At 54.1% G+C, this 27,431-nt stretch overlaps 1 protein-coding gene across 1 annotated transcript in view; it reads left to right on the plus strand.

Annotated features, from left to right (window-relative positions):
• Positions 1-20,435: 20,435 nt before the first annotated feature.
• EMP2 (epithelial membrane protein 2) overlaps positions 20,436-27,431 on the plus strand; it is a 33,238-nt gene continuing 26,242 nt past the window's right edge. Inside the window, exon 1 of the mRNA XM_060648471.3 lies at positions 20,436-20,635. The gene's annotated coding sequence lies outside the window, so the exon portion shown is untranslated. The remainder of the gene's footprint in view (positions 20,636-27,431) is intronic.

The raw sequence follows: 27,431 nt of genomic DNA on the forward strand, positions 1-27,431 counted from the left end.
TAGCATCCCAGCGCCCACCCACCCACCCACCCCTGCCGTAGTCCAAAGCGCGGTCCATCTGCAGACCTCACGAACTGCTCCCGGACCACAAAGAGCTGAGCGCCACACCGGGAGGGCAGCTTTACAAACCCGGGTGGCTGTTAGTCGTTGCTGCTGCTTTTGCAGACGCGTGGCGGGCTCTGTTGTTTCCATTGTAGGTTATGGAACCGGCATGTGATGGATGGGCCACGGAAACGAGCAAACCGGCCCTGCCCTGCAAATGGCTTGGTAAGCACCAAGCCCTGGGAATCAAAGAGCAGGAAAGCTTCCCCTGGGAGCTTAGGACCGGGTGCCTCATCCTCCTTCCTTTTGTCTCTCTGAGCTCGGGTCCCTGGGAGCATCAGGAAACTTCCAGAGCTTCCCTGAGGGGCAGGGAATAGGCCTGGCCTGGCGGAAGTAGGGGGGACGCAGGCACCTGTCAGCTGAATCTCAGGCGCCTGGAAGCAGGGTTGCAGAGGGGACATCCCGGAGGGGATGGCTAGGAAAGAATGTCTCCTCTCGACCAGAATCGCCTTCCCCTCCCTCCGAAGCCCCACGGGGGCTCCTTCTGCCTCTGTCATTCAGTCCCACGGATTTGCCCGGAGTGCTACATGAGGGACCAGCCTGACCGGGCGCCCGCCTGCCTTGAGCGGATGATCTCCTGGCCGGTGGGAGACGCTGAAGCCCCAGATGATGAAGCAGATGATTTCAGGTGGTGGGAGGGTGATTTCAGGGGTGAGGGAATGAGACAGGATAATGGGACGGGAGTGGACGGGGTGGCCTTGGGGGTGCAGGATGTTAAATGGGGGAAAGGTGGTGGGATTTCAGACAGCTTAACGAGGTACAGGAAGTCATCCTAGAAACCCTCAAAGAAAGATGAAAGAGAGGAGGAAGCAGAAACTTCTTGCACGGGGTTCTGCCCTGCCCAAGTTCAAGGTTGGCCTCGCCTGTCTGCTCGCTCGCACCCCGGAGGGGCCCCGCTGCTCCACCTTGCAAGTGCAGGAGGAGGCGAGGTCGTGCCCGTAGGGGCCCCAGATCTTGCGCCAGGCGTGGGGTAGGGTCTACGGAATGATACTGGTCCTTCGCCAGTGTCCCAACCCCCGCGCCCACGCCTTCCCCTCCCGCCTGTAGATCACGGCGTGGTATCAGTCTTACTTCATGCCACATGCCCACACGAGTTCTGAGATGCGCTGGAACCGGGGGAGGGGCAGCGGGGGGGGGGCGCCCTGGCATGCCTCGGCGGGGGGCCCTGGCCGAGCTCCTTGCCCACCTGTTGGTACCCGTCCCCTTGGCCGATCTGCCAGCCTGGCCTCTCTGGCAGTGGGCCTCTCCAACTTGATCTCAGTCTCTCTTCTTGGAATTTCCCTCCTTTCTAGGTGTTCTGGGGAAAGTCTAGTTTGGGGGGCTGGGGTCAGGCCTCTGCAACTCCTTCTTCAGGTGCAGTGAGTCTATTGGTTTCCCACGGGGGCGCCTGGGTGGCTCAGTCAGTTAAGCATCCGACTCTTGATTTCGGCTCAGGTCGTGATCTCACAGTTCATGGGATCGAGCCTCCCTTCAGGCTCTGTGCTGACAGCGCGGAGCCTGCTTGGGATTCTCTCTCCCTCTCTCTCTGCCCCTCCCCTGCTCGTGTGCATTCTCTCTCTCTCTCTCTCTCTCTCTCTTAAATAAATTTAAAAAATTTAAAAAGCCCACAAATGCCCACAAACCTCGTAGCAATAAGCAACATTCATTCATTAGCTTGCCAGTTCTATAGGTCAGAAGTCCAGGTGTGATGGGGCTGGGTCCCCTGCTCTGGGCCTTGGGGGTCTGAAATCAAAGTGTCGACTTATCTGGAGGAGAACCTGGCTGTGGACACTCTCTGCTCCTTCCCACGTGGCCCCATCTCCAAGCCTGCACCGGCAAAGGGAGCGCTCAGTGCCCGTTTCAGTCTCCCATTTCCTCTTCTGCCGCCGGCCAGGGAAGCCTTCTTGCTTTTAAAGGGCTCTCGTGATGAGGTTAGGCTAAATGGTCCTTTTAACGAGCTCAAAGTAAATTGCCGCGTGAGGTAAGAGAGCCACAGAGCTCACCATTGTCACGGAGTCTCGCACATCCCCTCCCTGGGGGCCGTTCTTTCAGTGCTGCCTCCCTGGGCAAGCAGCGGGTCCCGGATGGTCCACACAGACCTCCTCCAAGATGTCCCCTGTGAGGGCGCACCACCTAAGTAACCTGGGAAATGGGAGTCCTGGCTTTGAGCTCTGCCTTTGCCGCTAGCTGGCCACGTGACCTTGGGCCAGCCACCTTTGTTTGGGCCTCAGTCTCCCCATCTGTTCACCTGGGAGATTGGACTGTATCACAGGTTCTCTACTCTGACTGCCCTTTGGAACCGCCTGGGGTAGCTTTTAAAAAATATAGCGTCTTGTCGCACCTGGGTGTCTCAGTCAGTTGAGCGTCCGACTTTGGCTCAGGTCACAATGTTATAGTTTGTGGGTTCAAGTCCCGCATTGGGCTCTTTGCTGACAGCTCGGAGCCTGGAGCCTGCTTCCGATTCTGTGTCTCCATCTCTCTCTGCCCCTCCCCCACTTGCGCCCTCTCTCTCTCGCTCTCTCTCTCTCTCTCTCAAAAATAAATAAACATTAAAAAAAATAAAAAAAGAATAAAAAACCTGCCAAGGAGATTGGGCAGATCCGTCAGGGTTGAAAAGCACAGAATCAAAACTTTCCAAAGCTGAGAGGTTCTCAACCTTGGCTGCACATTAAGATCCCTTGGGGTGTTGTTTTCCTTTTTTTTTTTTTTTTCCCCAAAAGACCAGTCAGTGCCCAGCCCCACCCCAGAGCCTAACTGAATTGGATGGAGGTCGGGTCCCTTTTAAAATCTCTCCAGGGGTTGGCAGCGTGCAGACACAAGATTGTAACTGCCCCTTCCTGTCCTCCCCCCTTCACACTGGGTGGGAGGGGGACAAGAGAAGGCCAGATTGAAGAAGGAAGCAGGGACAGGGAAGGGAAGCCTGCCTTCTGGGTCAGCTCCAGGGACCCCTCCAAGTGATCGTGTCTTTCTCCTGAGCCCACTTCCCAGGACTGAGGATTAAGAGCCGTTTCATTGCTTAGCACGGCGCTCCTCGAAGGCTGGTGAATGTCCTCGGAAGCCCCCCGACCCCCCCCCCCCCCCAGGCCAGGTGGAGCAGGTGCCTAGGTGAATGTGACCTCTGCCTTCCCGGGAAGGCCTCCCAGTTTCTCACCGCTGGGATCCCCGCCCTCAGGTTCCCAGCTCGGCCGTGCAAACAGGCCCCGGCCCTGTTTTCAGCATGGCCACTGCCTCATTCTGCACCATTTCCTTCCAAACAACTGGCTTCCCCTTCGGGGAGGTTATCAGAGCACAGTGCAGGGTGGACAGGGCCGGATTTCTGCCCTGGGCACTCCCCGGAGGCGGGAAGGGGCAGAGGATGGGGCCCCGGCTGGACTGGCTGACCTGACCAGAGGCCGATCCCGCAGGAGAGTTCCAGGCAGGAAGGCTCAGCTCTAGCAGTCTGCCGGGAGCACCCACAATATACAGGGAGTCCTCCGTCCCTCTTGGAATGATGCTGCCTTGCAGACAAGGCCCAGGCTTCTGGCTGGTGGGCCATGCTCCCGGGTGGCTGTGTCTATGGTCTGTAGGGACCTAAGGGTGGGTCTCTGTTCTCACCATTTCTCACAACTGAGAGCCTCACAGCTGACCTCCCCCCTTCTGATCTTGCCGCTTCCATTTGTTTTCCCCAGAGCGACCAGAGCGTCCTTGGGAAAACAGGGGTTGGATCCATAACTCCTGGGTTGAAACTGTTCGTGGGCTTCCTCCTGCGCGGCGGATAAATCCAAACTCCTGCCACAGCCCGCGAGAGCTGCTTACTGTGGCCCCTGCCCCTCTGATTTCTTCCTCCCCCCACTCTTCCCACTCACAACAGCCTCCTTTTCCTCACTCGGATCCTTCCTACCCCAGGGCCTTTGGACTTGCCATTAATTCCCTCTACATGAAGTACTCTTCCCACGGGTGGTCATTCTTCTGTTCTACCTGTTACCCTTCAGTCCCAGATCACCCTGCCTAAAATACCTACCCCCCATTACTGTCTAGGTCACCCTTTTTTTATTTCTTCCCAACACATCACTATGAAAAATGTCTTATTTTTTAACTTAGTTTTTCTTTCTTTCTTTCTTTGTGGTCTCTCTCTACTCCTAGAAAGTAAACTCCTTGAGGGCAGGGACCTTGTCTGGCCTTTTTGCTGTGAGTTCTTGGGCCTGGAAAACGCTCAGTAACCTTTGGCTGAATAAATGAACAAAAGAAATCGACATCGTCTCCAAGCACGTAGTGCGTGCAAGGTACCGTAGGTGTTTGTAGAAATGCACACGTCACCGTCCCAAATGCACTACATGCCAAGGGCTGTTCTAAGGGCTTAAGCTCAATCTCTCAACAGTCCTGTGAGGTCGTTGAACACTACTAAGTTGTGTTCACATTTTACAGGTGAGGCAATAAAGGCACAGAGAAGTTAGCGACCTGGTCAAGGTCACCCAGCTGGTCAAACCCAGGAGTAGCCAGCCCCCTATGCTGTACTGTCTATGGGGAAACAGGAGGCGTGATGCAAACTGCTTAGCTGGATTGGTTGCACAGGCCGGGGAAATCTATTCCATTCTATTGTGGCCACCCCCACATGACCATAATAAGGCTGCAGAGGGCAGGGGAGTGGGGAGGGGAGCAAGGGATTCTTCTGAAAACCCTCAAAGAAGCAGCAGAATCCCATGACGGGGCAAACTGCTTCCTGCCACTCCAGACTCAGTTTCCCCATTTCCAGGGTACAAAGGAGGTGGGCGTTTCTATAAGTGACAAATGGTATCAGCCAGAAGCGTCACACAAACCCCAGCATGGGGGCAGGGTGGTGATAGCGAGTGGGGCTCAGACAGCAGGGGAAGGCATGAGGGTCTAGGTCAGAACTTGGGGGCGGCGTAGAGTGCACACCCAGAGTTTCTGCCTGCAGGGCGTCGGCCCTTGGCCCTGATGGCAGCACCCCATTCTCCTTTGGGAACTCCCCCTTGGCCATCTGAACCGGCAGAACTGGAGCAGGGGCAGGGAGGTGGCCGTCCGGCAAGGTGCCTTGCCACTGCTGGGCACGTGACCCAACCCAAGCCAATCAAATCCCCTCTCCAGACTGGAGTTTCAGCTGGTGGGGGCGGGGGCGGGGGGGGGGGGACAGGAGGGGAGGAGGAAGGCAGTGCCCATTTCCAGACTCCTCCCAGGGTGTGCACGTCCCTACCCAGAGCCCCCTGCTGTACTCGCAATCCTGAGAAACCCCTGCGACGCCTCTGACCTCATTTGCTGCCACTTTCTCCATCACGCACCACAGTGACAGCTACCACGTCACTTTTTTACTCCTCAGGGCTTGCTCCTCACCCCAGGGCATTTGGACTTGCTGTTGCCTCCCGCTAGGAACATCCCATTCCAGACCTTCCTTCCCCCTGCTGGCTTCCTCTTGTCATTTCGGCCTCCACCAAAGGTGTCCTCGGAGAGCCCTTCTGAGATCACCCAGCTGAACCCCTGCCCTACCCCACTGGCCGGGGTCTCCCATATCCTCCTGTCGTACCTTCTTTATGGCGCACAATGATGGCTCAGGTTATTTTGCTGACTTGTTGGTTTACTTCTGTCTGCCTTCCCTCGCTGGATATAAACCCTGTGAGAGCCCTTCTCTGGGAGTCTTACCTCCCCGAGCTTGGCAAAGCCCCGGGCACTTGGTTGGGGCTCAAGGAATAAGGAACGAATGTGGTCGTGGGTTAAGTCTAACCCCAGGGAATCCTCATAGGGGATCCTTCAACGAGTTCAATGGGAATTCGTTGTCCTGTTTCCAGACGGGAAAGCTGAGGGCCGGTGAGGGGAGAGGAGGCCATATCAGAACTCACTCAACCTGGTCTTCCTTCCCCGAGAAAGCAGGAAATGCCCCAGCCACCTCCAAATGGCGTACTTGGGCTTTGGGGTCACTTTGCACAATCGTGAGCCAAGCTACCCAGGAGCAGGGAGTCCCTGGCCTTAAGCCTCCCCTTTTCCTCTCCCCAAGCTTCTGGGAAGAAAGAAGCCTTTGCCTCTCTTCTCTGGGAGAAACAGAAAACATTCTCATGTGGAGAAGCACCTGGGGGTGGGAGGAAGGGAGGAGACGAGGCAGACGAGCTGGGTCCTGCCACACGCCCGTCCACACAGATCCGGCTGGCACGTGGGTGGTGTGGTCTGACTGGTTGGGTGAGTCTGGGTGTGGGCTGGTGAGGGTGCCAGCCGGTGAACCGTGATACCCCCAATCTGGAGATGGAGAGGCACTCTGGGGAGACAGCTGGTCTCCCGATGGCTCTCCGGCTCGTGAGCACAGACTCTGGTCTGGGACCATCAACACAAGAGACCCAGAGAGTCCCTGGCTCCTGGAAGGATGCCATGGCCACTTGAACAGGGCTTCCTGAGGGCGCCTCATCTGGTGGAGGGCGAGGAGGAAGCATTCGGGCTGGAATGGAGTAGCCGGAGCATAGAGATGGGCTCGAGATAAGCAGATAAAGGAAGAGGCAGTGAGGAGAGAAACCTCAGTGGGGGCGCTAAGAGGGTTGAGTGTGGTCATTAAGAGTTTGGAGCCGCAAAGACCTCTGCCACCTATTTAGTTAACCTGTCTGAGCCTCAGTTTCCTCATCTGTAACATGGGGATCACAGTACCCACTTCCTCATGGTGTTGTGAGGGTTGAGTGAGCCAGGACAGGGAAAGTGCTTAGCACTTAGTACAAGCTCAATAAATTAAGCATAAAGAGGAGTACAAAGTACAAAGTACAAAGTAATGGGCGTCTTGCACCCATTAACTCTTGCTTTTTCTCCTAGCTAAGCTTTACTTTGTCTAGGAAATTTGGGAATGGGCTCCACCCCTATGGACCCCTCCTGTCCAAATTCTATCATTTTGGAACGCTGGTTGATAATGGCTCTAGCTAAGGTGTTAATGGCTGATGGTGGCTAATGGGATAATGACCTTAATGGCTTAATGAAGTTCCCCATTTAAGAATATTTGCATATTAACCAGTGACAGCTTGAGAAGCCAGATGAACTTTCTCTGTAAAGCCCAGGGTGTGGCTGGGAGGGAAGTTTGGCCCGAGCGGGACTTCCTGGGTTCTCCTACCCCTCCGGAGTGCACTAGCATCCATCCCTGGGTGTGTTGAATGGGCGTACACTCACACAACTGCAAAGAGGAAAGCTTCAGATGACTAGAAAGACTCCTAAAACATGTCTTTGGGATCCTGCAACATCCTGTGTGTGGGTTGCAGAGAGACAGGATCAAAAGATGTACCAGGAAAAATGGTCTGGGGGCTACATGGGAGAAGAGGCCCCAAGATTCGCCCTCTCTTCCTCTGAGTCCTTGTTCTTAATTACCTAGATTTATTCCAGAACAAGTTTTCCTAAATTCGGTCATCTCCGTATCACGATCATCACCACCATTTCCGCACCTCCTGCCTGTGCTATTATTTAAGAGCTCATTAAACTCTGTCTGGGGGCCAAATGCAGTCCCACATCAGCTTTGGTGAATAGTTTTATTTGAAGTGCAGCCACACCCATTCATCTAGGATTGGCTTCAGAGCTTTGAACTCCTGTCAGAAATGCTGTGAGGTCTGTGATCCCGAAGCTGAAAACATCTACTACCTGGCCCTTTACAGAAAAAGTTTGCTGACCCTTGATTTTGCTTTGTAAAACAAAACAAAACAAAACACCAACTTCTGTTTGTTTGGTTTTTTTAAGTTTATTTATTTTGAGACAGAGAGAGAGCATGCACCCACAAGCAGGGGAGAGGGAGAGAGAGAATCCCAAGCAGGCTCCACACTGTTGGTGCAGACCCTGATGTGGGGCTCGATCTCGACGAGCTGGGAGATCGTGACCTGAGCCCAGATCAAGAGTCGGACGCTTAACCGACTGAGCCACCCAGGTGCCCTTCCACTTGTGTTTTTGAGTTAAGTAGACTTACTTGAAAGGGAAACTGTATCACTGCTATAGATTGAAAACCAGACTCCCTACCTGTGAGAGGAAGTGCACTGGGGAAAATAAACATAATGAAAGCAAAAGAGTAGTTTTCATTTCTACCTAGGTGCTCTTGCCTAACCAAAGTGCTTTTTTTTGTTTGTTTTGACTTTTTATTGAAGTATAATTGGCATGAACAACCCTGTGCGTTTCAGGTGTACATCATAGCGCTTCAATATTTGTATACGTTGTGAACTGATCCCCAAAGTGAGTCTGGTTACCACCTGTCGCCTTATTACGATGTTATTGACTGTATTCTGTCTTCTGTACATTACACCCCATGACTTATTTTATAACTGGAAGTTTGTACCTCTTAATCCCCTTTGCCAGTTTCGCCCCCCCCCCCACATTCCTCCCCCTTCTAACCAAACTTTCTGAGTTGTGACCTTCTTTCCTTAGAAGGGTATCATTCCATCTTGAATGCAGCAGATAATTATTGAGCACCAACTGTATGCCATGCATTATAATGAATGTCTGTTGCCCTTGTGGGGCTTTCTTGGTGCCAAGTGCTGTTTGAAGCTTTTCATCTCTGCTAATTTGTGAAACTCTATGGCCCTGTGAGGTGGGTGCCATCACCCCGTTTATCATCGAGGCAAACCGAGCCACAGAGAGGTTGAGAGATCTGTGGAAGTTACACAACTCGGGAAGTTGATCGGGGCTGGATTGTGGCTGCCCCCCCTTCCCTGCCATTTGTATGTTGTAGTCGTTAACCCCCAGCACCTCAGAACGTGACTGTATTCGGGGACAGGCTCTTTAGAGAGGTAACTCGGCTAAAACAAGGTTGTTGGGGTGGGTTGTAATCCAATATGCTTACACTGACAGTCTCATCAGAGGAGGTGGGGACACAGACACACAGAGGGAAGGTGATGTCAGGACGCTGGGAGAAGATAACCATCTACACGCCAAAGAGAGCGGCCTCAGAAGAAGCCAATCCTACCGACACCTTGATCTCGGACCTCCAGCTTCCAGAACTGGGAGACACTCAATTTCTAGTGTGCAAGCGATACAGTCTGTGGTACTTGGCTGTGGCCTCACACGGAGGCCACACACGGAGGTGCGGAGCCTGGATGTGATGGCCACGCTCCGTCCATGGGTGCTGGAGCATCCTAGCACCCAACTGACACTTTCTCCTTGTGCTCATCAAAGAGACTGAACAGGACTGGGGAAGAGAATAGCATTGTTACTTGCCATAATTGAATGGTACGAATTCCACGCCCATGGATTGCCTCAGACCATCTCCTGGACCGTCAGGGTGTATGCTTCTTGCTTTGGGGAATGTAAACCTGCCACCTGACCAGTTGGGACCAGCCTGGGTCCATGACAGCCCATGGGCCCATGATGCCCAGCGGTCGACTCTCCTAGACTTCCGCGTTACTGCTGAGCGTCTTGAGATTCCTCGGGCCAACGCTTGGCTCTGCTGATCTGCTTGGACTTGACCGCTGGAAGCCATCCTCGGAGATCTCAGCACGTGGACCCACCCCTCAGTGACCTCACAGGGCAGCGCAAGACTCCTCAGTGTTACCGGCACGCGCACCTTCTGGGGATCGTGTTCAACGCAGGTTCTGAGGCAGCCGGTCCGGGGAGGGCCTGACATGCTGCATTCTAACAAGCTCCCAGATGATGGCGCTGCCAGGGAGGGAGGGTGCCTGAGGAGCTGGGCGCATGCGCACATCACAACAGATGCCGTGGGTCCCCGCCAGGCACCAGAGCCGTCTGGTTAGTCCCCCTGCAAGCGGGGACTTTTAGAGGCCATTTCGGGGGGGAAGAAATCTCCTTCCTTAATCTTTACCAAAGGTTCATTTGCCAGTGGCCTGGCTCCCAAATCTGGGATCCTCCATGAAGAAGACGCTGGAATAACTTTGCAAGCCATTGCACCGGTGTCTAATAGACTTTTATACTCCTGGAGAAGAGTAAGCCTGGAGAGCTTCAACATAGGCTTTGGGGCACCATGCCACATGTTGGTGAGTTGAGGACCCTCGGGCTGCATAGGGAAGGGATGACCCAGTCCCGAGGCACGATCAGTGCCTTCTCCTTCTCTAGGGATCTTACAACGTGAGCTCTGACGCTCCAGATTGCAACTCACTGAGCGATCCTGGACAGGGCCTGGGCATCCATTCTAGAATCTTCCAACTCCTCCTCCAGGATCAGCCACCTTCCAAGCTTAAAAGATACCTCTTCAGAGTGTCCTTCTCTTCTCTGATCCGTCTGACTACCCTGTCTGCTATAACTCTCTCTCCCAAGTCTGTTGTTTATCTTCTAACCTTTTTTATACTGTGATCACTGGTATTTCTTTACTTCCTAATGGCAGTTGCCACAACGTATAATTATATGACTGTTTGTTTCTTATTTATCTCATGGCTCCCTCACCAAATTGCACCCTCCACTGGGTCAGGGACCGTGTCATTTTCATTCACCTGTGTGTTTCATTCACCTCTCGGCACTGGGCGTGGTGCCAGGCCCTCAAAAAGTAGTTGTTGGATGAAGAACTGGGATAGCAATGCTTCTGAACTTCAACATGCAGGGGGTTCACCTGGTGATTTCGTTAAAATGTAGATTCTGATTCATTAAGTGGGTAGGGCCTGAGAGTATGCATTGTTCAAGGCTTCTCATGGGATCTTGTTGCCGCTGGTCCGTGGATCGTGCCTTAAGTAGGCATGTCCTAGGTAAAATCTGTCCTCATCGGTTGTCCACCCCACCACCCCCTGTCTCCTTTCTCATTGCTCAACACCCGAGGGGAGGTTTCCAGTGTTTCAGAAGCAAGGAAGGGGCTATTCAAACCCAAGAAATGGTTAGTAAAGCAGTAGGAGACATTTCAAGGAGCCCAGAACTAATGAAGCTCCAAAAGCTTAGCTGAGAGTGGGCACACCGGGCTTTCAGAGGTGTCCAGCTCACGTGAGCCCATCTGTGGAGACGTTGGGGACCTAAAGAAAGACAGTCCCACCCTGGATCTCTCCCAGCAGGGTGATAGGCTGTTCCAGGGCTGGAAAAGGGAACCCATGCCTCACCAGGCTGTCCTCCTTCTCGATGAAATCTCATCATGAACATCCAGCCGCTTAACAGACCTGGCCTGGCTGTTCCAGAGGTGGATGCTCCCCATCGCCTTGGTGACAATATCTGGTCTCCACCGCACCCGTGGACTCACCCAAAGGCCTCTCCGAATACAGAAAGATACAACCGCAGGACAAGGTAGTTCAGTTGAACTTCTGGTGCTTCCCAGGGGCCCACATCTGTGGGAAGGTATGGTGGCCCTCCACCAGCCAACATGTCCACTCCCCACATGCCTAGGGTGTCAGGAGATCCGGTGTTAAGTTGAACGCTCAATGACCATGACCATATATGGCTAAAGGACTAAGACAGTATTTCGCAAAATGTGGCCCACACACCACTGGCATCAGAGTCACTTTGCAGTTGGGGAATGGGAAAAGAGAGCTTGTAAAACACGCAGACAGGCTCCACCCCCGGCCTTTGGAAGAGGGGCCCAGGAATTTGCATGGTTCACGGGCTCCCCGGATGATTCATATGTGCTCTTACCTTTCAAGGTCTCTGGGCTCCTATATTTGCTTCCTCCTCAGTCTATGTAGTTTTTTTATTTCCTTTTGTGTCAGCTCTATTGCGTGCATATCTTTGATCATGAGCCGCCTCAAACCCCCTTGGAAGCTAGAGAGTAGAGTAAATACACAAGGCTTTATATGTGACTAGGTGCCCCAGGAACCACCCTGTCCCTTTGATGCGCCTCTTGCCAGTGAAACTGCCTTCAAAGTGCAGCCCGCACAGAAGCTACCCGGCGAGCCCTTCCTTATTACCTGAATCCAGCCAGCCGGTCCCCAAGGCCAGCCCATCTTTGAGACGCGTCTGTGCTGGCAAACACTCCCAATGGACAAAACCATGCCCTGCAGGCTTGGCTGTTTCGTCTGAGCCCCAGACTCTTCAGCCTTCTCTATAATATTGTATTCTTTACACATTTCTCTGAAGGGACGTCTGAGTCCCCTGTGGCTTATTCTCCCAAACCCAGTGCCTTTCTAGAGTGTGAGCGCAGCCTTGCATTCCGTGCTCCTATCATTTTTCACCTTGTAATTTCTCTGCCTGAGCCCACTCTGCCCCCCCTTAACCTTCTCTGCACAGCAGCCCATCAGACCATGGTGCCGTGTGTCCGTGTTTTGGTTTCATGCCGCTGTATTGAAGAAAAATGACTTGTTTACTCGTTGAGCTATTGGTTGGTCACCCTCCTACCCAGCCACGGTGTCTTTGAACTTGCTGCCTCCTCGACTTGGGGCTCTCTCCCTTCTCTTTTGCCAAGCCAACTCCTCGATGTCCTTCAGGTCTCAGGCCCCTTCCTCAGGGAAGCCCTCCCTGACATCTCAGCCTGGGTCAGATCCCCTCCCTGCAGGCTCTCGGAGCACCGGCTAACCTCTTCCTTTACAGCGTGCTTTCCAGGCGGATATTCGCATTTAGTAGAGCGACACCTTGGTTCATTAATTCATTTTGTTAGGGTGATTGTGCGCCCCCGTTTCCCGGGGACAGTTCTGATTTGCGATTTATTGTCCCACTGCATTTATTAATAGCACCCACTCTGCTCTCAAAAGTGTCTTACTTTGGATGATGAGCTATATGGCCGTCCCTGTGGGAGCGACCCCACCCGACTGTAAGCTCCGTGAGGACCGGAGCCTTACTTATTTCTGCTCGTCACTGTGCTCCCAGCACCTGGCTCCAGAGAACCCGGCAGATCCTTCGTGGCTACTTGTGACCCATCCTTGAAAGTGATCCGGCATCGCTTCCGGCATCTTCAGCGGGTCAACTGGACGACGGTCAGTGAGCCCAAGCTCTCAATGGGCTGAGTGTCAGAATTTGCAGGCATGTTTTAAAGCTACCGCCTATCCCCAAGAATTTGAATTTTATTGAGTCATCAAATATTTATTGATTCCAGTGCTCCTGTCTTGTCGCATCGTTTGTGCATGACACAAGAGTTCGTAGCTGAGAGGCAGAGGGTAAAATCCAGCCTACAGACAGTCCTGCAAGCCACATGCCTGGCGTGGGGTTGTGTCTGCTTGGAGAACAGGGCGTTTCATTTTTCCTTTGCACAAAGGTGACATCTTTGTGCCAAGCTGTCTGCACTGAAAGGAAGCCTTTTTCTTTAAAAAAAAATTTCTTTAATGTTTATTTATTTTTGAGAGAGAGAGACAGAGCGTGAGCAGGGGAGGGGCGGAGAGAGGGAGGGAGACACACAATCTGAAGCAGGCTCCGGGCTCTGAGCTGTCCGCACAGAGCTGACCCGGGGCTCGGACTCACGAGCCGTGAGATCATGCAGGACCTGAGCCGAAGTCGGCCGCCCAACCTACTGAGCCCCCCAGGTGCCGCAGGAAGCCTTTTTCTAAATCATTGGTTTGGAAGAGGAAGCTTTTTCAAATTTTCATAAAGGCGCTGTAAAGACTAGCAGGCACCCTGACCCATCACCCACCCTGTGTCAGATGCTGGCGAAAAGGGCCTGAGCAAGATAGACGTGGCCTCTGCTCTCAAGGAGCTTACGTTCTATTGGACAATGAAGACGAAGAGGGAGAAAGTGCACAGACAAGAATTAAAAAATATCATTACAGATTGTAAACAGCATTACGGGGCGAAAAGCCCCTCACTAAGCTCCTACTCTGTGCTGGCTGCTGGAGGCAGAGGTTGGAGTGTGGCGGGCGAGGCTGCCTATGCGGGGCCACCAGAACTCAGGGGATGTCCTGCAGAGGGAGGAACGAACAAGAGGAAACAGAGACGGGCTGTGTCCAGAGGATTTTAGTCCCACAGAAGGAGAGAATTCCCAGACTGTTCAGGTGTAGGGACTTCAGGATCAAGAGCCTCAATGGCCCAGATCCTGCCCAGAAGCATAGGAATGGACAAGAATTTCTAGGCCTCCTCCTCCCAAGTTGTTATTGTTTGAATTTGGAACTGGGGCACCATGAGAGGGGTGTGCGTGTGTGTGTGTGTGTGTGTGTGTGTGTGTGTGTGTATGTGTGTGTGTGTCTTCCCCCGGAAACAGAAGACATCTTCCCTTCCCCACACCCAAAGTTCATAAGCATTTGGGAGTCTGGCCTCAGTCCTCAGACTGGGGTTCCCTGGCCGGGCCAGGGGTCACTCAGCTTAGGGGAATGTTTCCATGCGCTTACAGTATAAGAGACAACTCCCCCCTGCCCCCGCCCCCAAGATACCGAGGAATCTTAGGAAGAAATACAAAACAAAACCCATGTCACTGTTAAGCAGGGTAATGAAGGAACAGTGTTGATTAGTAAGTTCCATGAGATAAACGGTTTTGTTTTTAAAGGTTTTATTTTTTTAAAGTAATCTCCATACCCAATGGGGGATTTGAACCCACAACCCCGAGATCAAGAGTCACGCACTCCACCAACTGAGCCAGCCGGGCGCCCCTGAGAGCAAGCGTTTTTCCGACCTGCTTGTTCACTGCTGGACTCCCAGTGCCTCAAACAGTGTGTGGCACGTAGGACATTCACACCAAATATACTTTTTTTTTTATTCGTTTTTCTGAAGGACACTTAGTGTGCGACTTGCAAAGTACTGTGAGGTCGGGGACATCAGCCTTATCGTTTATTTAGTTTTGAGAGAGAGAGACAGAGTGTGAGTGGGGCAGGGGCAGAGAGACAGAGGGAGACACAGAATCCAAAGCAGGCTCCAGGCTCCGAGCGGTCAGCATAGAGCCCGACGTGGGGCTCGAACCCACGAACTGTGAGCCGAAGCCAGGCGTTTAACCGACTGAGCCACCCAGGTGCACCCCCCCCAAACATCAAGTATACTTTAAGTGAATGATTGGAAATATATTATTTCTGTGAGCGATTGTTTGGCAGAAAGGAAGGAAGGCAAGGAGGTTTTTTTTTTTTTTTTGAAAAATTAAAAATATTTAGAAAAGCACAAAGAAATAGTATTTTTGACTCTGCTTAAGATCCCAGGAAAATGAGAGCACACCCTGGACGCTGTTAACAACGGGGACTTTTTTCTTCCCCTCTGCCTTTTCGGGGTTAAATGTACTCCGTCTTTTCAGGACAGGCCAGGACAGGGGACCTCTGCCCGCCTTGCCATGCTGGGAGACGCCAGAGGACTTTCTTCTGGGACTTGCTAAAGACGTCCCCTGGGCCTACCTGGGCTCCAGATGCTTGGGTGGTAATGATCCTGGCGGTGGAAAGCATACTGCCCTGCTTCCTGTCACTCTTTCTGATGTATTTCAGGGTAATTCAAATGTGAGAGGGCTCACAAGCTCCGTCCCCACGGGGCCGAACCTTCTGATAAAACCCGGGAGCTTTAGTCAAGCAGCCAGATGTTTCGGGGCTCAGTGCCAAACGTGTCTATGATGGGAAAAACCCAGACACAACCCCTTAGGTCTGTGATGTCTTCAAGAGACCCGAAAGCCCCTTACAACGTGGTTAGGGGCCGTATCTACAGGGGCCTGGAGATTCTGCGGCCGTGGACTTCGGTGACAGTTGAACCTCTGTGTCGTAGGTCCAATGGACGAGATTTGTATTGTGGATCCTTCTTATATTTGCAGGATGCTTCACGACAGGGAAAAATGATGAGATCCAGAGCTCCAAGCTGTAACTGGAGGACGCGAGGCGGTGGGGGGGGGGGGGGGGAGGGTTCTTCTCTGCTGGAAACCATTGCCTCCATCCCGCCCCCACCCAGTCTGTGGAGGTGGGCGACAGGAGGAAATGATCTCTCCAGAGAATGTATTTCTCAGATCCCACTCCAGGAATTCAGGTCTTTTGGCCATTCATCCAGCAGGCAGTAAGGGCTTTCGTAGCTGTCTCTCTTATGGCAGATGGGCAGCCGGCTGAGCCTTGCCTAAAGTGCTGATGGCAAGGCATTTGGTTAGCGGGGCGGGGGGGGGGGGGGGTGGGTTGACCCAACATTAGTTTCCTATAGCTTTCATACTTGGAATTTTTCCTGGGCAGCTCTCCTCCAACAATCCTGCTCCACATCTGGAAAAGCAGCTGAGAGAAAATGTCGCTTGTGAGGTCTTTGCATGTGCTGGCTGTATTCCTCCCTGCAGAGGCATCTAGAGCTGTAAGCCAAGGTCAAAGATAGAGTTGGACCCTGAGAGATGAAGCGATTTGCCAGGATAACATGGCCAGCGGGAGATTTTTTGCTGCTTGGCTTCGTGACTTGCTTTGCCCACGAAATGTGAGCGCACAGAAGCTTTTAATAGCCGGTGTGTACTTCATTCCCTTACCTCCCCACCTCCCTGAGACCAGCGACGGTCCACATCGAGGCTGCTCCATCAGCCTGCATCGTGAAGCAAAGATGATACGAACACGTGGTCACAGTCAACCCGTAACGGACATGTAATACGAGCAAGATACAGCAATTACCTGTGTTGCCGGCCACAGAGATTGTGGGATCATTTGTTACCATGGTGTCACCCAGCCTATCCTGACTGATACAAAGACTGCAGCTAGAACCCATCCCTCCAAATCCGAGTCAGCAGATGCTGATTCTTAGTGTGTTCGTTATCTGTCTCTGCATAACCAAGTACCCCCACGATTAGCACACCTACATTCACTTAGAGTTTCCGCGGGTCAGGGATCTGGACAAGGCTTCACTGAGTCCTTTGCCCCAGGACTTCCCACAAGTCAGGATGGTGGCCAGATCTGGGGTCTCATCTGGAGGTTCACCCGGGGAAGGATCTGCTTCTAAACACACATGGTTGTTGGCATTACTCTGGTCCTCGAGGGCTGGTGAACGGAAGGCCTCAGTTCCTGGCTGGCTGTTGGCCAGAGTTTCCCTTGTTGTTGTTGTTGTTCTGTTTTGTTTTTTGTTTTGTTTTGGTTTTTTCCTGTGGATCTCTCTAACATGGCAGTTACTTTATGAAAAAAAAAAAAAAAAAAAAAAAAAAGCATGCTAACCTAGAGGCCACAGACAGTCTGCTGGCCGGACAGAAGTCACAGTGCTTGTAACCTAATCACAGAAGTGACATCCATCATTTTTGCCTTATTCTGTTCATGAAAACCCAGTCATGCGTCCAGCCCACTCTCAAGGGGAGGGGATCACACAAGGGTGAAGCCCCAGGAGGTAGGGTCACATGGAGAAGGGGTGGCACCCTAGCAGCCTGTCCACCAGTTTGCTTGCAAAGGACATGGCTATTGATCGGAAGTGAGAAAAGCCTCTGCGACACCTGTCAAGATTCAACTGACCCACCAACCAAAAGGGGGGTGCACTGGCCGAATCACCTTCCCATCTCGTCCATTCCCATCCGGACTTTATGGCTTTAGATATTGTCTTTTAGGGTCTCCACCCTTCTTGACCAAAGCCCGCCTAGTCTCCGTTACCTATCCTGCTACAACTCCAAGTCCTGCTACTGCCTGAAGGCTGGGGATCACGTTCGCCCCGGGGCATGGACACCGCTTGTCATTCCCTCTAAGAACAGAAAAGAGTCAACAGAAGCAGGTTATGAGCAACGGGCAGAACCTTAAAACGTTCAAGCCAGCAAGGCCACACAAGAGGGGCCAGAGTTCTCAGTACCCTGTGCGCCTCACCCCTGACTCCCACCCTGGCCTTTTGTCAACCTGTTCCTGCTGTGAAGCAATCAGCCAGGATGCCTCATAGGTGCGACAGCAGACATGCATTTCTCATTCACGCACCTGCAGCTTGGCTGGAACAGCTCTGTGTCCCAGATGGGAGTTCTGTAGGTCACCTAGGGTAGCTCTGCTCCCCACGTCTTTAATTTTTCTGGAAACCGTGGGCTACTGGGGGTGTCTTCTGCTTACAGAAATGGCAAAAGCACACGAGGGTAAGCCTTACTGGCCAAGCGCATTCCCAGCCTTTGCGTGTGCCCTGCCTGCTAATATCTCATTGACCAAAGGCTGCCAGTGGCCTGCCTCAAGGTCATCGGAGGGGCGGGGGCGGGGGGAGGGATGTACACTCTTCTGGCCACAAGGCTGGAGTGTGGATGCACACTGCTCTATAGCAGGTGAAGATTTGGGCCCCAGAACTCAATCGAACACATTCTTATTTTCCCCCCACACCATGTTGAGGTTTCCAGCTTATTATGGAAACACCAGGAGTGTGAATACGGGTGGGTAAAGGTAGGTTTCTGCCTGCAGTTTTAGCGGACAGATAGGACTGTATTTAAAGAAACCAAACTAGGAGGCATAGGCAGCAGGTGAATGGGCAGGTAGGTGGGGCTCTGGAGCGGGGTTTGGGAACAATAGAGAGGAACAGTGGATCCCCTCCTTTCTCTGGGTCCTGGAAAGGCTCTTTGGTGTCTTGCCAGGTGCTTCCCGGGGTGAGGCACGCCCCACCAGCAGGCACACTGGAGGTGATTTAGGTGATTCGGGAGGAGGCACTGCCTAGAGTGAGAGTGAGTTTGAATCACAGAGTGAGAAGGAGTTTCTCTTTCCTGGTGATCTTGCAGTGGTTCTGATGACAAGAAGGAGAGTCTCCTTCTGTGCTAACGTGTCCCTAATACCTCCCAGGCTGGCTGATAGATCCCCAACTTCAGGTTCGTGGTTCTTTCAGGCAACAGGATCTGGCTAGAATATACGGACGCTGGGGTGGGGGTGGGGGGTTGGGTAGCGTTTATAAGTTTCTCATCTATGTTTGCTGAATGGCACTGTTTCCTGTTTACTGTAATGCTATAGGGTTTCCTTTTAAAATAAATATAGTTAAATAAACAGAGTTGATTTAAAGGAAAAAAAGTAAGTGAATACTAGTTCAGGGGGCATGTAGTGACAGCTTGGCCATGGTTAGCATTTGGTAAATAGTGACGTGGTAGGAACAGGAGAGTGGTCTTGCTGCAGTCGGTCTGATTTCAAATCCACGTTCCATGCGTCACTTGAGGACTTTGAGCAAGTTACTTAGGTAGCTAATCTGACCCTCAGTCTCTTTATGGAGAAAACGAGGGCAACTTCTTTTGCAGGGCTGTGGGGTTATATTGAAGGGAATGTTGAAGCAGAAACCCACCCGGACTGTCCATTCTGGGAGAGCCTCCTGGGTTTCCTGCGTCCTCCAAGTGGCCATGGGACAGCAAATGCCAATGTCCCTGCTGGTGGCTGGGCCCCACCTGGCCCTCCTCGGCTGCAGCCAGACCCCACTCTCCTTCCCTTTAAGGCAGGGCCTCAGTTCAAATGAACACCTTCCTGCCTCCTCTCTAGCCCTACAGAAAACCTTCTGCTTAGCGGATAGCGGTCTTGAGCAGCATTAAATTCCAAAATTCAAAGAGAGATGACAGGTCAGGCACCAGAGCAACTGGGGAACCTCAGGACCTTGGGGGTGGGGCGTGGCCCTTCAGAGGGGCTCTCAGATCTCCTAAGGATCTCTAATTTCCATTCAGGGAGGCTCTCCCCTTGCAGAGCTCCCCAGCAGGATTGAAAAAAGACTGGCATCAGTCAGTTTAAACATGGCATTCTGGCCCCATCAGCCAGTGCATAATAGATTGGTATTTCCTAAAAGTGTTTCTAATTCTCTTTTCCGTAATGCGGTCTACTGCCTTGTATTTTGGGGTGCATGCAAATAATATGAACCTGTTAAATTAAAAGCTTAAAATATACTGTTATGTTGTGGCCCTGTTTTGGAACTTCTTCGATTTTTCAGTATACTAAATGCTCCCCCCACTCCACACATGGGGCTTGGGTACCTCTGGCCTCCTCCAACTCCCCAAGAACCTCCAGAACACATTAGTCCTCTCAGTTTCCAGATGGGAAAACTGAGGCTGGAAAGAGAGGCTGGCTGTTCCTTGTCTTCTGCTGTCACTTCTAGGGATCATAAATTCCAGGGCTGTGGGTTCAAAGGATGTGGGTGGTGGTTTGTGCAAGGGTGTGTGTGCAGTGGGGGGAAGCAGCAAGTGGGGGGGGGGTGGGCTCGGCGGGAGTCCTAAGACTTGGGTTCCCGGTTGCCCTGCCCCCTCCCACCAAGGTCGCAGAATAAAAATAACAACCGTTCATATTCACTGAGCACTAACTATGTGCCAGGCACTGGGCCCGCGTGTATCACCACTTTCGGGTCTTCCAACGACCCTACAGGTCCCATTGTGACTCCCCTTTCCAGAAGAGGAAACCGAGGCAGGAAAGGTGTAGGAAGGACAGGATCACAAAGTTGAGAAGTGGGCCTGAGAAGGGGTTCTCCAGCAGGAAGTCGGATTCCAGATCCGTCGTTCTGAACCCTTACGGGAAGGTTGGAGGAGAAAAGGGGGGCAGAGGGACCGGAGAGGGGAGGGAGTGGAAATCCGTCCGGGCGAGCGCGGCGGAGGGACTCCTGGCTGCCCGTAGCGGCGCGATTCTCCCTCTTTCCCCGAACTGCGCGGCAGACTCCGCCCCAAACTTGGCCCGAGTTGCGCCCGGGGGCGGCCGGGGGCCGGGGGCGCTCCCCGGGCCGCAGCCTTTCCCTCCGGCGTCCCCCCACCCGCCTGCCGCCGGCCCTCCCACTCCGCTCTCCGGGCCCCTGACATCACGCCCCGGGAGGCGGGATCCGGGAAGGAGGGGACGCGGGGAGGAGGCTCCGCGCCACCGCGAGGGAGGAGGGAGGGCGCGCAGTCCCAGCCCAGAGCTTCAAAACAGCCCGGCGGCCTCGCCTCGCGCCCCAGCCCGTCCGTCGGTCCAGCCGCCTGCGCCCGGTGAGTGGGGCTCGCGCCCGGGAAGCGCGCGCGGGGCGCAGGGCCACGTCGGGGGGGCTCCGGGCAGCGTGCGCCCCGGGAGCCGGCCGCGCGCCCCTGCGCGCACGGGACCGAGGGAGTCCCGTCGTTGGTGGGGGGCAGGGAGGGGCCGAGGCCCATCCGTACCGAACCCCCCCCCCCCACGGTCCTCCGCCAGGGGACCAGGGCGCGGACCTTCCCCGTGCGCCGAGTTCGCCGCGCACCCCGAATTCCACCTCCCCACCCCCGGACCGCTTCCTGCGCCTTTTGCGCCGAGGCGGGCGGGAAAAGTTCGGGGAGGAGTCAGGGCGGCTCCCCTCGCCCCCGCCGACTGCCCTCCCGGGGCTCTCGGAGTGCGGCGCAGCCGTCTGTCGCGGGAAGGTCCCGGGCGCCTCGGCGCACCGTCCCCCATCTTACCGAGCGGCGGGCCGGGCTGCGCCCAGGCCGGGTCAGTGGGTACCCCCTCGGCCGCGGCTCCGTTGCGCCCCCCAGCGACGAGGAGCAACTTCCTTGGAGGAGCCTGGAGGCGCCGCTGGGAAGCCGCTTCTCCCTTCTCATTCTGGTTGGGGTGGGGGTCTTTGGCGGCCCCACCGATGGGTTCCAGAGAAAGGGGAGGCTGGAGCTCGAGTATAGAGGGACTATACACTCTCCAAATCCAGGGTCCTAAACACACCCCAAGGAGGCCCTGATTTGGGGCTCCCATGGGGACATCATAAATGGGAGCCGGTTGAGGGTATCTGGACATGAGGGATAGGGATACCCCGCAGAACAAAGCCCTCCTTCCAGGCCGCAGAAGCCACCCCTTATTTTTGGAACAAGGCGGACAGCCCGGTATCAGGTTTGGGGAAAGTCACCCTGCCTCCTTCCAAACTCCAAAGACGTGTGTGTGTGTGTGTGTGGAGTGGGATTGGCTCAGGGGTGATCTTGTAATTTTAGCGGTGTCTATACTGGAGAGGCAAGCCTGAAAAGTGACAGGCAGAGGAAGGGTGAGGGGCTTGGGAAGGCTGCAGCCCCAATCTTGTATGATCCCACTGTCGAAAGGCACCTAGGACGGGCAGATTCATAGGGCAGAAACAGAAAGTACAGGTTGCCAGGGACTGGGGCGGGGTGGGGGGTTATCGCTTAATGGGTAAGTTTTATGTTGGGGAGGGTGAAAACATTTGAGGTATAGACAGTGGTGATGATTGCATGACATTTGGGGTGTATTTAATGTCACTGAATTCTGCAGTTACAAGTGCTTAAATGATCGATGGTCGATTGTATGTATTTTTACCACCATTAAAAAAAAAAAGTCTCCAGCCACCTCTTTACTTCCGTCTGAATTAGTGGAGTCTCAGAGGCTGCTGACCATTGCAAGCCACCTCTCCCAGAATTTGGCCTCGGTACAAGGAAGTAGAAGTGAGGCTGAGGAAGAGACAGGAGCCCGGGTCCCCCTAGGACTGCGGGAGGGACCCGGATGGGAACTGAAGCTAATGGAGTGTTTGCGGAACGCCTGTGCAGCATTCGGTGCGCCCACGCTCTCCCCTTCTGGAAGCTTCACACAGCTGCGTCCATCCCTGCTCCCAGGTGGCAGGTGGGGAGAGCCAGGTGGGAGACGTTAAGTCAATTTCTCAAGAGCACTGAGCTAGTGAGTGCCCAGAGCCAGACTTTGAACCTCCCTCTCCCCAAGCCCTCCCCTTATCCACCTGGAAATGCCCCGGTGGGTTTCCTGGAATGGGGCGGGAAGATGGGGGGGGGTGGGGAGACCCTTCTGGGAAAAACAGGGCCCAGATGCCCAGGGGGGCCTTGGCAGATGCCAAGCCCAGAGCCGAGGGAGGGGCATGGGGGTGGCAGGAAGACGCCTAACCTGTTTTCCCACTGAGGGATTTGGGATCTGCCCCCGCCAGGAATTGAGGGCCAGGAATTGAGGAGTGGGAGTTGGAGAGCGGGCCACGTAGCCTGGAGCTTGCTGTGTCCCTAAAGTGGGGAAACTGAGACTCCCTAAAGTGGGGAAATCTGGGGACTGGTGTCTGGGGTGGAAGCCACGGAGGTGGCCAGCCTGGTGGGGAGGCTCGGGGGCTGCGGCTACACCGCCCACCCAGCAAAGTGACACCCTGTCTGGCAAACGGGGCTCCGTGGCATCTAACTGTAAATACAGGGCACGTCCATTCAGTCACCCCTCCCTGGCTTCACAAGACGCTGTCTTCCTGCGATGGAAGCAAACGTTTCACCTAGATTTCCTTTCTCAGCCTCGCACGTACATTCCAGGCAGGAGCCGAAACCACGTGCGTGTGCGTTCAGAGTCTCCATTTTACAGCCACAAGTGATTCATAGGTTGACTCAACTGGCCAAGTTTTCATCCCCTGGGGACTGTCCTGCCCCTCAGCGGCCTTCCTGGTTGATGGGGGCACAGCAGAGGCCAGCTCCCTGTCGCAGTAGACTCGGTCAGACATGACCAGGAGGGGAAGTCTGTCGAGACAAAAATATAGAAGTGTTTTTGCAAGGCCAGATGGGACGGCCATTGGATTGCTGGCTGGTTGATGAGTCGTTTGGGAGGAAGAATCCAACCACCCTCCCTGGGGGGGCAGGTGTGTGTGTGTGTGGTGTGTGTGTGTGTGTGTGTGTGTCTGTGTGTGTGTGTGTCTGTGTCTGTGTCTGTGTTTTGTAACATGTGGCCGCTGCCCAGCTCTGTGGACAAGTGGGGCTCTGACACAGAGCAGGGGTGGCGGCTGCCATGCCCGAAAGGTAGGGTGGGGTCCCAGGCACTGGAGCAGAGTCCCTGGAGAAGAGGCAGGTGAAGGTTGGTGCCGGGCTTCTAGGAGGGAGAATCAGCCCTGGACGTCGGCTTAGGAGAGCAGGCACTTGGTGGTGGCAGCTGGAGTGGGGAAAGGAGGCACCTGGCACCTTAGACGGACCGGAGGCCTGACTCTTGGACTTGGCTTCAGCTTGTCCGGGGAAGAATAGGGGTTGGGGTGGGGGTGGTGGGAAGCAGGGGCTCCCCTTTCTTGCCCCAGGCGTGATGGAGTTACCCAAGGCCCTGCAGGAGTTACCCAGAGTGCAGAGTGGAATCCTCCCCAGATGCATCTGGCTCTCGTTAGGGACAGGCCAAGGGGGCGGGGGTGGGGGGGGGGGGGAGAGTCTAAAAATATCAGAGGCAGAACTGCTACCCAGCGAGAGTGCTGGGCTAGTAACCGGATACCCAGGGTGGGGGCTGGTGGTGGTGCCTGTGACGCAGAGCTAGCGTAGCTCTGTTCCAGTCACTTGGGTTCTTCCAGGCAGCTGAGCCTTGGGCAAGGGCCTGGGAGGAGCGAGAGCTGTCTGCATTCAGGGCAGCCAGGGGCTAAGATGGGGAAATTTCAAGGGTGTGAGAACCTTAGAAAATCCCAGTTTGACAACTAGGGACACCCTGACTTGCCCCAGGTCACCCGGCAGGTTGTCAGCAGAATCAGGAGCAGATCTGGGTCTAAGGGTGCACTGCCCAGGAGCTCAATGGCATCGGAGCCGTCATGGGGGTTCCAGGCCAGGTCCCCAGGATCAGGGTCCCTTATGGCATGTGCCATCCACCTGGGATGCTGAGTTTTCCGTGCTCACGTACTGATGGGAGAAAGGTAGACAAGACACTATGCCCAGGCAGTAGGTCACTTCCCGCTGGGCCTTGGGTCACTCTCGGGCCCAGCCGTTGGGCTCTGGGGGATGTTTGCCCATCCTGGGGCAGGTTGTAGGGAGGAGGAGGGGCTGAAGGAGAACCAGCTATATGAGTCCCTCCCTCCTTCCCATCTTAAGACACTGTTGGTTTTGTTCAAGAGGTATCTGCTGTGCCTAATGAGTAAGTTGTTAACGTGAATAACTGAATTCCTACGGCCCCCACTGTCCTTGGGAAGTGGAGCTGCTTTTGATCTAAAAGGGAAGTGAGGGCGTAGAGATTGCCCCAATTCCTGCCTTCTGTGGACAGGTTGGATGACCTCAGCTTCTAGAAGCTTCCTAGCATTCCTAGGTGGTGAGCTGGAGGAGGGGTCGCGGGGGGCGACATTTGGCATGGAGATTATCTTGAGGAATACGGGTGTAAAGGGTGTAAGCTCCCTATCACCGTGTGGGATGTGGGGACGGAGAAGTTAAGTCCCTCACTGCAGATGGCTTCCCCGTGGAGAAGTCACTTGGAACGTTTCTGGTTCTGACACTTCTGATCACCGATGTATCTGGCAAACGCCGTCAATAAATACGACTCAGAGTCGTCTCGTTCGTCTTGTTCTCATGAATGCTTCTCACAGTGTGTCGTCACTGGCGGCATGCAAGATATTTTTTGAAGTTCTGCAAGCTGAACGTGAACCAAGAAAGAGTAATCATGTCTTTCTGTCAGTTGGGGTTTCACATCAACAGCACCCAGACCGGTTCACAGATACACCGTTTGGTAGAGTGAAACTACAGTTGATGCTTTCAGCTTTAACACGTTTTTTAAAAAATAATCGAAGGGTGTCGTGGATAAGCCCGGCTGATCCAAGCAAAAAGCTTAGCCCTGGCGTGACTGCCATTTGGGAATTGGCATCACCGTGACCGGGATGGACATGCAGTTCACGCTTTGGACGACGCCACCGATCCTGGAGTATCTGTGAGCTCTCCGCCCCAGCTTCGCTTCCGCAGAAAGATCCGTGTGTCTGGCTTCAGACCTCGCAGCCACTCAGCTTCCCAGAGAGTCTCTCCCTTTAATGAGGGTCCTTGTGCTGCCCGGATGACCTCGGACGTTGCTCTGAGGATGGGAGGAGTTGTGTGTCGGTGTAGATAGGAGTGGCTTGCTTGAACCGAGGGAAGGGCGAGGGAGCGGCTGGCTGGCCCCCTTTCATCTTGCTGGGTACGATTTAGCAACTCTGTGCAGAGAGCTGCTACAGGCAGAGAGGGATTTCACTGTCTTCCAAGGAGGCTGCAGCCTGGTCCAAGGATGCTTGTGCCAGGACCGGGACGGAGACAGAGATGTGGTTTCGTGGAAGCCGGTGGTTGTGGTGGGCAAAGGGTTTCCTTAAGCCTCGTGGGACCGGAGACGGGCTCAGCAGAGTCCCTAGGATTTCCCCAAGCAGCGATGGTCCTGGGTGTGCGGGCGGGAGCAGAGAAGGACGGCGGACAATGCTGGCGGGATCCCCCTCGAGGAGCAGTGTGCAGGTCGCCTGCCGTTCAGGGAGGGCAGCAGGGGGCATGGAGCTGGACGGGGAGAGAGGGGCCGGGTGGAGGGGCTTTCCTCCAGATCCCCAAGAACCTGGCTAGGGAGGCGGGCATGATGATGTTCCCACAGCATTGTTGCAGTGGAAAAGGCAGAGAGAGAGAGGAGAGAGGCGGGGGGGGGGGGGGGGGGGGAAGAGGAAGTAACCTAGAAGCAACATAAATATCCATCGGTCGTTAACAGGACAGTTTACAGAGGTTAAAAGGAATGAGATTCATCTGTGTGTCCCGGTAGAGAAAGATCCGTAAGGCATTGTTATAGCAAAGCGATCGGTGGGGAAATACTCTTTTTGTATGAAAATCAACAAGGACTAGCGGCGTTTCCTGTGGCCTCGTATGTATCGTGTGGACATAAGCAAGAGTGTCTGGAAGGACACATCAAAATAGGTCTGGTGGCTGCCTCTGGAGAGAGGGGAGGGAAAGGAACAGCAATGGCAGGAATGGACACGGGAACCCCAGCCTCGTCTGTACCAGAGAGCACGCGCTTCCTCTGTACCTGAAGTTCCATAAGTTCCGGTAACCCGGGGCCAGGGTAATGGGGGGCCATCCAGCCCCCGGGGAGCGTTCCCTTCGGAACATCCCACTGTGGACGCCTCGTGGGTGTAAGGGTTTTCCTGTCTGGGTGCTGTTAACAGAATGGGGCGACAGTGAATATAGTGGCCCCAGTAGGGCCATTATGAGAACCCCCGAAGGGTATCCAGGAGGCCTTGGGGAATGGGAGCTTTGAAGAGAATTCAGAGACACGTAAGGAGCCGGGGCTGGAGCCGCGTTTTAGGTTGGTTATCTGAGGGGAGTAGAAAATGGCTTGCATTCTGGCGCCATTGTCCGTGGCAATAATAATAATTACCGTTGCTGTTGTTCTAGCATTTGTAAGGTGCAGAGCAGTTTCCTGGGCCACGGGCTTTGTATCCTTTATCTCATTTAAAATGAACACCAACCCGGGATGCCTGGCTGGCTCCCTCGGTGGAGCCTGCAACTCTTGATCTCAGGGCTGTGGGTTCGCGTCCCACGTTGGGTGTAGAGATTGCTTAAAAACGGAATCTTAGGGGCACCTGGGTGGCTCGGTCATTTGAGCATCTGACTTTGGCTCGGGTCATGATCTCGCGGTCCGTGACTTTGAGTACCACATTGGGCTCCCTGCTGTCCGCACAGAACCCGCTTCGGATCCTCTATCCCCCTCTCTCTTCTGCCCCTCCCCCGCTTATACACGCGCGCGCTCTCTCTCCCCCTCTCTAAAAAATGAGTAAACAGTAAATAAATAAATAAATAAATAAATATTAAAAACACCAAACAACCGCCCCGTGAGGGTAGGGACTGTTCTAATTCCCGTTAGTAGATGGAAAAGTGGAGTCTTAACGTTTTTGCTTAAAACCACACAGTGGCTGTGTTTTGGATTTGAATCCTGGTCTGGTGGACCCCACGGACCCTGCTGCATTTGATGTATCCCGCGACGTCCGTCTTTGGGAAAACAGACATCTGCGTCCTCCTCTTGGAATAATCCCGGCCCGTCGACCCGGGAAAGTTCCTTTGTTAGCACATGTTTTGGTGGGTGTCCCGGAGGCTGGCATCCTTCCTCCGAAGCCGGCCATCT

This window comes from Panthera onca, chromosome E3 (assembly GCF_046562875.1).
Source record: "Panthera onca isolate mPanOnc1 chromosome E3, mPanOnc1 haplotype 2, whole genome shotgun sequence".
NCBI classification, from domain to species: Eukaryota; Metazoa; Chordata; class Mammalia; order Carnivora; family Felidae; genus Panthera; species Panthera onca.